Here is a 9776-nt window from a genome sequence, read left to right as displayed (position 1 = left end):
GTAGCACCGAAAGGAGCATATAGACCCCAAAATTTTGTTTTGAATTTTGGTTTAGATATGTGTGTAGATATTTAAAAAATACTTTAGAAAAAAACTTAGAGACTTTTGATCGCAGGATCCAACGTCCTTAATATTTTGAATTGGTTGCGTATCTGGCAGGCTGTATGGAGGGGACAAACATATAATCATCTTTTTAAAGGTGGTCCGATCAAGCGAATGCCTAATTTATCTAACAACGTGATCTTTGTATCCTTAAAACAATAAGTACTTTCTCTATGGATTAAGCATAATAAATATTCACGAGAATGGGACGGATCAATGAGGTGACTCGTAGCCAGTAAAGTGTAAGAGGATTAAATCCATGTTTAAGCAGTTCATTAAATTTTGATCTACAAGTTAAAGAGTATTTTCATCAAGTAGGAAATTTAACTTTTTTGTGGGGAAGCCGTATTGCTCATTGCAGCAATGATGTCAACCTTTACCAAAATAACTAACAAGTTTGTCTTTATCTATTAAAATATTCAATATGTATAAGTGTACATCAATATCATGAAAAAATATAATTTTCTAAAAATAATGTATGGATGATGTTTGAATCTTTTAAGTCCTCAATTTTCATAATTGATTACAGTTTGATTCAATGTCTATTTTAAAGGCATGTAAATACATGCTATACATGTGTTTTGTTTCAAAAGATATTGCCACTACTGAGTACTTTAAGTAGGGGCAAATATCCTAAATATTTCAATGTAAACCCTTCTTAAACAAATCGCATGTTTCTAAAGTAAGAGATATTTAACACTTTTTGCCATCCTTGTGTATATATTACATGTGAAATTAATTATAACAGTTTGCTTATTTGTCGTTATATAAAGTCGTTATATAAATTCAAATCATATACCGATTGTAAAAAACTCGCTAATTAGAGAGCGTGTTACGTCATATGCGACCTTCTTCGAACAGCGGATTCTAATCAGATAGTAGGATTAGCATTATTTTTTTTTAAATCTGAGAAATTTATTTGCTATGTACGACGTTTTTTTGTTGTTGACTAAATTGAAAGAATCTTATTATTCAGCCGTACATTCACCAGTACAGATAAAAAACCCCCGATGCTATTGCCGAAGAAGTGACGATAAAATCGGCCGAATACCAATGAAAATTTGAATTAGCTTTTGGTATTGTTTTATAAATAATTTTTGTTATTGCCGTACAGTGGAAAAAAGAAAAACGAAATGTGTATTCTTTGTTTTGATGAACCAAGTTCCACTTTTTAAACAAAAAATGATGACAATAAAAATGAGAAGAAAACCTTCCTTTTGTATTAATTTTTTTTCTTTTTCTCGCATAAGAAATTCAACTTATTAATTAGTTTTTAATGATTTTGGTTTATCCTCCCATAGAGGATTAAAAATTAATTTATGTAAAAACTTGCGAATCCCTATTTTCTACCCCTATCTGCCCTAAGCGGGAATGGGTATCATTTTAAAAACAATAAAATGCTTTCTTGTTTTAAAAATTCTGTAGTAAACTAAAACGTGATATTATATTAACATATTTTCTAGAAATCCTCTCCTCACTCTAAAACTTAATGTTGATCAGCAAATGGGAACAGTCGTTTCAAGGGATCAATATCAAAACGTATGGATAAACAAAACAAAGAAACATATTTTTAAATTACTATATTAATGACATAGTTCCTTCAATGTCAAAGCAGTGGAGATGTTTAACTCAAGATTTCTGTTCTCTGCTAAAACTGTGCTTTTCCTTATTACAACTTCTGATTACGCTGTGTCTTATCCGCCATCCACATTGTTTTCTGATGAGGGATTAATTTCGTACGAAGATAAAAATGGAACAATATCAGAGTCCATAATGTCGAGTATTCGATGTGCAGCAAAATGTCTGCAGGACATGTCCTGTAATGCTATAGAGCTGTGCCCCACCCCGTCTGGACAGACATGTAGACTCGGCAGAGGTTGGAAGAACACCGGCTGTACACTGTCCCAGGCCACATGTAGGCGATTTCAGATTGTAAGTTCAAATCTTTTAAATTAAATTTTATCAGTTTATCTTTCACCACTTAGAAATTTTTCATTTTACTATACGTAATTGTTTTCAATTCTCAGTATATTCTACATTAATAATTCACATTAATTTTTGCAATTTAAAATCTGTTAACATTTCAATTACTTTAAAAGTGCTGAATAAGTTATAAGATAAATATCTTCATAGATAGACTTATAGATTGATTTATCTATTTAGTGGCTTACTCTTTTTTATTTTTGAAGATTTGTAATTACTAATTTTAAGCTCATCTTTATGAAGGTTTTGTCGATAATAACTAATAGATTTACTGTAACATCAGTAATAACTATATAGCATTTTTAATCAGGTTGACGAATATGGGGGAGAAGGTTATAATGACAGGAGATTTGGAATTTGTAATTATGGTATGTTTTGTATGAATGATATTCCAAAACGTTTGCCACTTTCGTTAATCATTTCAAACTAAATGATCTATAAACACAGCACACTAAAGCTATGAAGATCCCGTGCTTGTGATTCTACATTGAATTGGACCACAATTCGGTAGCATTTGTATTCAACTCTCATTTCAAAATATAACATTTTACAGTAAAACTTTCTATTTATTAATAAAGTAGAAAAAACAAAACGAAGAATATAATTTGAAGAGTCGAATTGTGATGACAAACTGCACATTTATGCAAGAAAATCTGAAGTCCATTTTTTATCATCAACAAACAATGGTAACCTGTTTTGTACAGGTTATTAGCTAAATCAAGATATTGTGAAAGAAATTTGCTTTAATTCATAACACCTGACTTTAAACATAAACATTAACAGTAGTCAGTTGTTAGTTATAAAGAGTATCTCTCATATATTCCATAGTTTTGGCAAAAAAAACTCTAAAAAAAAAAAAAAACCCACTGAATACAGCACCAATGATGAATATTTATATGATATAAATTTAATGCCAAAAGAAATATAAATACTTGGATGTAAAAAATTGATAAATCATTAAAAATCCGCAATCTTTTAAATTTGGAACAATATTTCTAACATCAATCACAATAGGAATTTAAGAAAATAATCTGTTACATATCTTTCAATTTTCAGGAATGTGGAATGAAGATTTTATACATATTCCATGTTAAAAAAGATATTTTTTAACGATTAACGATTAACACATGAGATAAAAAAAAGCACAAAAATATCAAACGACACGAACAATTTGATATCTTTATATTTTCGGGACAACCCGTTGCTTTTCCTTTCCCTCAAAACCATGATGCAAACAAAATTCAAATTATCGAGGTTTAAAAAAAATATTTCTAAATCGTCGTAAAAAGTTCCTAAGATTGTGAAACATGGAAGGAGCAATTGTTTAAACTGTTGGCGTTATGATTTGACGTGCTTCATAATGATAAAAATCAAAAATAATACATTTCAAACCGATTAACAAAGAAATCGTTTAATTATGTAGGTTGAACTGAAATCAATTCTACGTGATGTAGCTTTTAAGTTTCAATTTTAGCGTTCCTATTGTTACAGTCAAATAAGAAACAAAGTACCAAAGTCCTAGGTATTATGCTTGATTATTCTTAAAAAATCGCAGTATTGGCAGAGAAGGAATTAAAAAAAAAAAAAAAAAGCTGATTATTGGCAACGTGAAGATGGACTGATTACTTTTTCAGAAACTTTATATAAATCTGCTACAGGTAAAAAATTGTTTAATTGTTCGCAAAGCGTGAGCCTGTCAGATGCATCTTATTAAAGTACACATCCTGATAGTCAAGCACAAGTATAAGAGGCCAATAAGAATATTAACCGTATATCGTTATAATGCATGGATCAATATAACAAATAGTAGTAAAATATCGAAAAACAATCATGTCCGATACCTTAATTTCACTTTGATTTTGTTGCAATTCATTTATGTAATTATAGATATTAAATCCTAGATTCCGTGCTAATTAGGATTCTTGATACAATGAAAAATTGAGAACGAATCAATTACGGGCATCATTATCTAATTTTTTTGCTCTAACTATTTTTCTACTATATATGTTTTAGAAACCGTAAATCACAGCCGAAAAATAGTTAATTGTTAATTTAACGACAAATATCGATTGAAAAAAAATTAAGACCATACACCATTGTTCTCGTCCATTTTATTTCTTATTATTACAATTTTTAAATTTTCAATATTCTGAACCCCGTTCCAAACCAATTTTTAATTGTGGTCAACGAAAGACTCTAAGTTTAAAGTTAAAAAGATTAAAGTTTAAACTTCATGGAGCTGAAGGCTTGTTTTTTGAGACGATGCTAACAGGCCTGTCCTTTGTAATCCACTGATTGTAAGAAGTATATTGTTTTAAAGTTTACAATCACATATCTTTTTTTATTTTCAGGCGGATTTCAAACATGTCAAGAAATATCTAGATTGACCCAGAAATCTGGGGTATACGGCATAATTCTAGCAGGGGATCCAAAACATGTCTTTTGTTCAGTTGAGGTCAACCACACTAGGACTGTAAGATATCTGTTATTCTTGGGGGAAAATCATTCTTTTTATGAAGTGTTTTTACCATGCAATTTTCAACACTGTTTTTTATTGATTAATTTAAGACGTCTCAATAAAGAATGCTTATTATCATGGAACATTCATGAAACATTCAAAAAGGGAATGAGTATTTAAGTAAATGAAAAATAAATACAGACTTAGACAATGTAAATATATCAATGCCTTTGAATATTGTGTAAACGTTCGAGTTTTGTTATAATGTGTAGCTTGTGATATTGTTTTAAACTATACTGCGAAGTTTAATCAAACTTTGTGTACCATACTTTTCCTTATACGTCTTCTGGGCTTTACTGTCGTCTCAAGCAAAGACCGATGAGCCACGATAGTCCGAAAACATTCCATCTCCTGAGTTTGTAGTTTTTTTTATATACTGTTACATTCTTACATAAATACACCCTCCGCCCCCTTACATTTATTCAGGTATATAAGTATTCTAGTATATATACACATGATGTAGTTTCATATGATTATACTTGGACTATCAAAAGACTATATCAATGGGTACTGGCCAAAGAAATCAAAACTTGGAAAGATGTGCATATTTATTTGTAATCATCATTAGGTAATTCAAAGAAGACAAGATGGGTCCGAAAATTTTATGAGAAACTGGACAGATTATGAGTTTGGATTTGGATCACCAGCGTCTGAAGTCTGGCTGGGTAAATTAGTTTTAATTGTACTAAAATGAGACATAATGTTAAAAAAGAATCGCTTCTTATTCTTTTCTGTCCTGAATATTTTGAATGGCGATGAAATTACATTATAAATTTTGAAAGTTCACTCACGCATATAATGGAACCATAATATAATTTTTTAAAAACTCGAGGTTAAAAATCATTTTAAAGGAAATAAGTACATCCATCAGTTGACCGCTGACGGTCACACAGTACTGAGGATTGAGTTGGAGGACCATGATGGAAACAAGCGGTATGCTGAATACAGCAGTTTTACCGTGGCTGACGTCACAGACAATTACAGGATCCAGGTGTCTGGATACACTGGAGATGCCGGTAAATATATTGTGAAATAATTATGCTAATCAAACTTGACATATCGTCTACATATATATTTTCAGTGTATGTGAGAATGCCTATGTAAACATATTCTCCAAATGACAATTCAGTATTAACTAGAGAAAGAGTTAATTCATAATTATAACATTGGAATAATTAGTCATATTTAGATAGCTGTAAAATGAAGAGTTAATACGATTTTATTGGTAATCTACTACAATACGTACAGGTAATTCCTTAGGGAGAACGTGTGCTTTCTGTAACAATGGGATGCCCTTTACCACGTATGACAGAGACAATGACAATTATGACACGAACTGCGCTGTGTGGTCAAATGGAGGCTGGTGGCACAGTCGTTGTCAGATTAGCTGTCTGAATGGACTGTATGGTGACGACAGATATGGACAGGGTGTTAATTGAGAGGACTGGAAGACATTAAAATACTCTTTGAAATCTTCTGTCATGAAAGTCAGAAAACCGTAATGACTATGTTGAAGTATAATCGGGGAACCACCAGAGTCTTGTCTGGCTAAAACTTTAGGAGAATCACGAAATGTTAAAATGTTCCATAAACTTTTAATACTGTTTTACGTATTAACTGCTTTGATATTGATTCATTGTTAATAAAAGTTATGCACGAGATTTATAAATATATGTTTTTTTGTTTTGGATAAGATGCATAACTAAGTACCATTTATAAGGAAATTGCTTTAACAGAAAGAATGAAGAAATATAATTGTGTATGTACCTATAAATCTTAGTTTATTAAAATTGATTATTTTTTGTTGCACTTTAAGTGTATTATTGTAAAATAGTTAACTGAGTCCTATTACTTCTAATAATTATATATTGACCTTTAAGCTAGGCTTGAAAGAAATAGCGAGCTTGATCTAAAATAACTCCAACACTACACCAAGCGTTCTCCTCTTGATGACACACTGCTAACGGCGGAGGGTTTTTTTCTGTTTATATTAGTGTTGTCGTAAGTTTCAAGATTGTATTGGTTTCGAGATGATTGGCCGCTCCCGTTACGTGCTAAAAATTAACAATTTGCAACAAACAAATGTTGTATTAGTTTTAGATAAACATTACACTCGAACACATCTTGTGGAGACAATTAAAACCATCTTTCAGACAATTTACTTCTATAATGTTGTCGCTTAATTTGGTTCAGGCTTTTTCTTAACTAACTTCGGAAAACGAAGTATGTTAAATTTACGTGCAGATCGAGAATCTTATATTTGATATAAACAAACCACAATACTACACTTTATGTGGGTGGTGATGATTTCAGAATTTCTGAAGCAAAGTGGGGAGATCTGTAATAAAATATTCTTGGTTTATTTTGGAATATTTGTGCAGAAGCATTGTAGTTATACGTCATGTCAACTTAAATTTCCCCGTACACTTGCAGATCTGCAGCTACCGTTTTTTTATATGATAAAAAGGTGTATATATACTTCCTTAAAATCTCCATCTTTTAGGTGAAAGCAGATTTTTTAAAATTCTCTCTGTTGATAAAAAATAATTGATTGCAGTCAGATGCTTTCAATACTAATCTGTACTTAGAATAGCATTACATTTTTTTTTAACAAAAGAAAAATCAGAATTAATTGTATATTCATTAATTTGAAAAATAATTGTTTATGTGTTTTATACAGATAAAGTGGATGAAAAGTAAAAATTACAATTTTTAAGTAAATCTGCAAGACATTTAAGTTAATCGGGAATTTCACGTATTCTAAATCAGGAGTGTCCCGATTTTGTTATTGTTTTTGAATAATAAAAAAGAAAGGGACACAAGGAAATAAAGAGTAAATCCACATTAAGAAATGGTATGTTACAAAAGGTTTAAATTTATTACTAGAATCAATAAAGGATGAAATCGTTATCACTTGTTATGTTGTACCAGACGATAAAAAATAAAAAGCATTTTGGAAAAAAATGTCCAGTTTCATATAACATTATAACATTATTCACGTGATAAAATTAATCATGTTACTTCTTATGAAGTATACCAAGAATGCAGTTACTAATATTTTGAAAAAAAGTACATACAGCATAATTTGCACTCGAAAAATCAATTAAATGATACGAGTGATGATAAATAATAATCTTTTATTTTTGCAAGTCCAATGAAAATCCCTTTCTACGTAAAAAAAAAAATTGAAACTACTTATCTAAAAATTTATTATATATACTGTGAATATTTTAGTTCCAAAAATTCTTGCTATTTGAAATTGTTTTAAGCACGCTAGTATTTACCTAAGTGCTATTCACATATCAAAAGCTTAGCTTTTGATTGTTTCTTAACATCATTTTACAATGTAAATTCAAAATATTGTTTCCAATGACAAGCCATACATGGTCTTTTATAGCAAGGTGACAGGTCGATACAACACACTTTGCAGTATTATGTTTAAAGCAAAAACAGTAACTTTCAAGCAAATACTTGCAAAATACATATTTTCTTGAGGAATTTGGACGAGAATAGTAAAATTTCAACAAAACATGCATTGACTTTATAAAGCTCTGCATCAAATTACTTAAATCTTATTAAGGCTGAGTTCTTGCTAAATGCTTTGTTGCAGGTATGTAGGAGAAGCAACTAAAGGCAGCTAGAAGGAGTATCATTTATCATATACTATCAGCTACTTTCAGTACAAATGAGGAGCTGGAGAAACATTATAAACACTTCTACGTTTTAAAATAACGATTACAGTAACTGATAGATATAGCTGTTATACAATCTTAATCTGACGAAGAAGAGACAAGAATTAACGAATCAGACCATTGGCTGGCAGAAATGCTGCCAAATGAAAATACAAATGTTGCATATAACATGAATTTTGGCATAAATTTCTTTATATCAGGTGGACAAATGTCAATGAGAGGGTTATATGGACAAGGAATCTAAAATATGTACTTATGGTATGTACTTTGTACTTCAATTAGTTTGTCTTGATGTTCTTTGAAAAATTAAATCCTATAATGATTCACATGTAGCAAAACAAAAATAACTCCATATAGTTTTATATGTACGCAATTACATTATCAATATATTTTATTTATACAATATGGCACACGTATTTTATTACAAAGGTATCTTTAATGCTTTCTTTGTGTCTGAGAAAATATGGGAATTTTGAAATTTTATTTTAAAATCGTTTCTGCATAATGCAGTATCTTGTAATTTCGCTAGATTTTACACGAAGTAAACGAATCCCGACCGAATTCTCAAGTTGATGCGCAGATCAACCATTACTGCATTACAAAGTGGTTATAAAAACGCTCTAAATAGACCCTTTCGCGACAACTGCAGCACTGATCTCTTGCGGGGCAAATTGATATTCTTTGCCGAAGTTTCAGTAGGTAGATAATTAAATGACGTAATTGAAACAATTGATGTTACGTCATATTACACCAAACTCTGACAATTTGCCCTGCAAAAGAGCAGTACCAAAGTTACCGCGAGAGGGTCTATAACTGGTTCTTCTGACATTGGAAAACCTTAGTTTTCCCCTAAAACAAAAAAAAATAATTAAAATACGCACTGTACTGTATTATATATATTGATACACGCTTTCAAACTGTTAAATTAAACAATGATCTTTGAATTTTGTCCTTTAGGTCATATGAATAATTATATGTAATTATCAAAGTCAATATTTGGATTGCTTTTATCATTTAAAAGTTAAAAAAAAAAATCTTTTAAGTAAATATATACAGAACAACTTTAGAATCTTATTCTTCTTTTCTATCAATCTGTGGCACCTTTGAATCAATGTTCATTGACAATCAATTGTTAGCACAGGTTAAATTTTGGTATTGTATTCAAGTTTGTTTTCCTTACCAGGTTGCGTGTATTAATTTGTATTGCAAACAAAACATACAATAAAAAAGACCCAAAGTATTTCACAATTTAAAAAACAATCAATTTCACAAAAAATCCTTGACTTTCCGTTTAACACGAAAAATAAATTATCTCACCTTAGTTTTTATGAAGAGTATAATATTAGCAAATTATTTTCCTTATCAATATTTTCAACTTTTTTCATTATATTTTATTGCAGTTTTTTCATTTTTGGCCAGTGCAATTGCAATCTATTGTGATAAGGCAAGCAAAACTATAAAAGTATTTACTATTTGTCTCG

General features: G+C 30.2%; 1 protein-coding gene and 1 pseudogene across 1 annotated transcript in view; both read left to right on the top strand.

Moving 5' to 3' along the window:
- The window catches only part of LOC128160617 (uncharacterized), a 174163-nt gene that overhangs the window by 141324 nt on the left and 23063 nt on the right, over positions 1-9776 (top strand). The gene's annotated exons all lie outside the window — the stretch shown is intronic.
- On the top strand, positions 1509-6105 carry LOC128160918 (fibrinogen-like protein 1; annotated as a pseudogene).

Source organism: Crassostrea angulata, chromosome 8 (genome assembly GCF_025612915.1).
Source record: "Crassostrea angulata isolate pt1a10 chromosome 8, ASM2561291v2, whole genome shotgun sequence".
NCBI lineage: Eukaryota > Metazoa > Mollusca > Bivalvia > Ostreida > Ostreidae > Magallana > Magallana angulata.
Note: the sequence above shows the minus strand (reverse complement) of the source record. Positions and strands in the feature narration are given on the sequence as shown.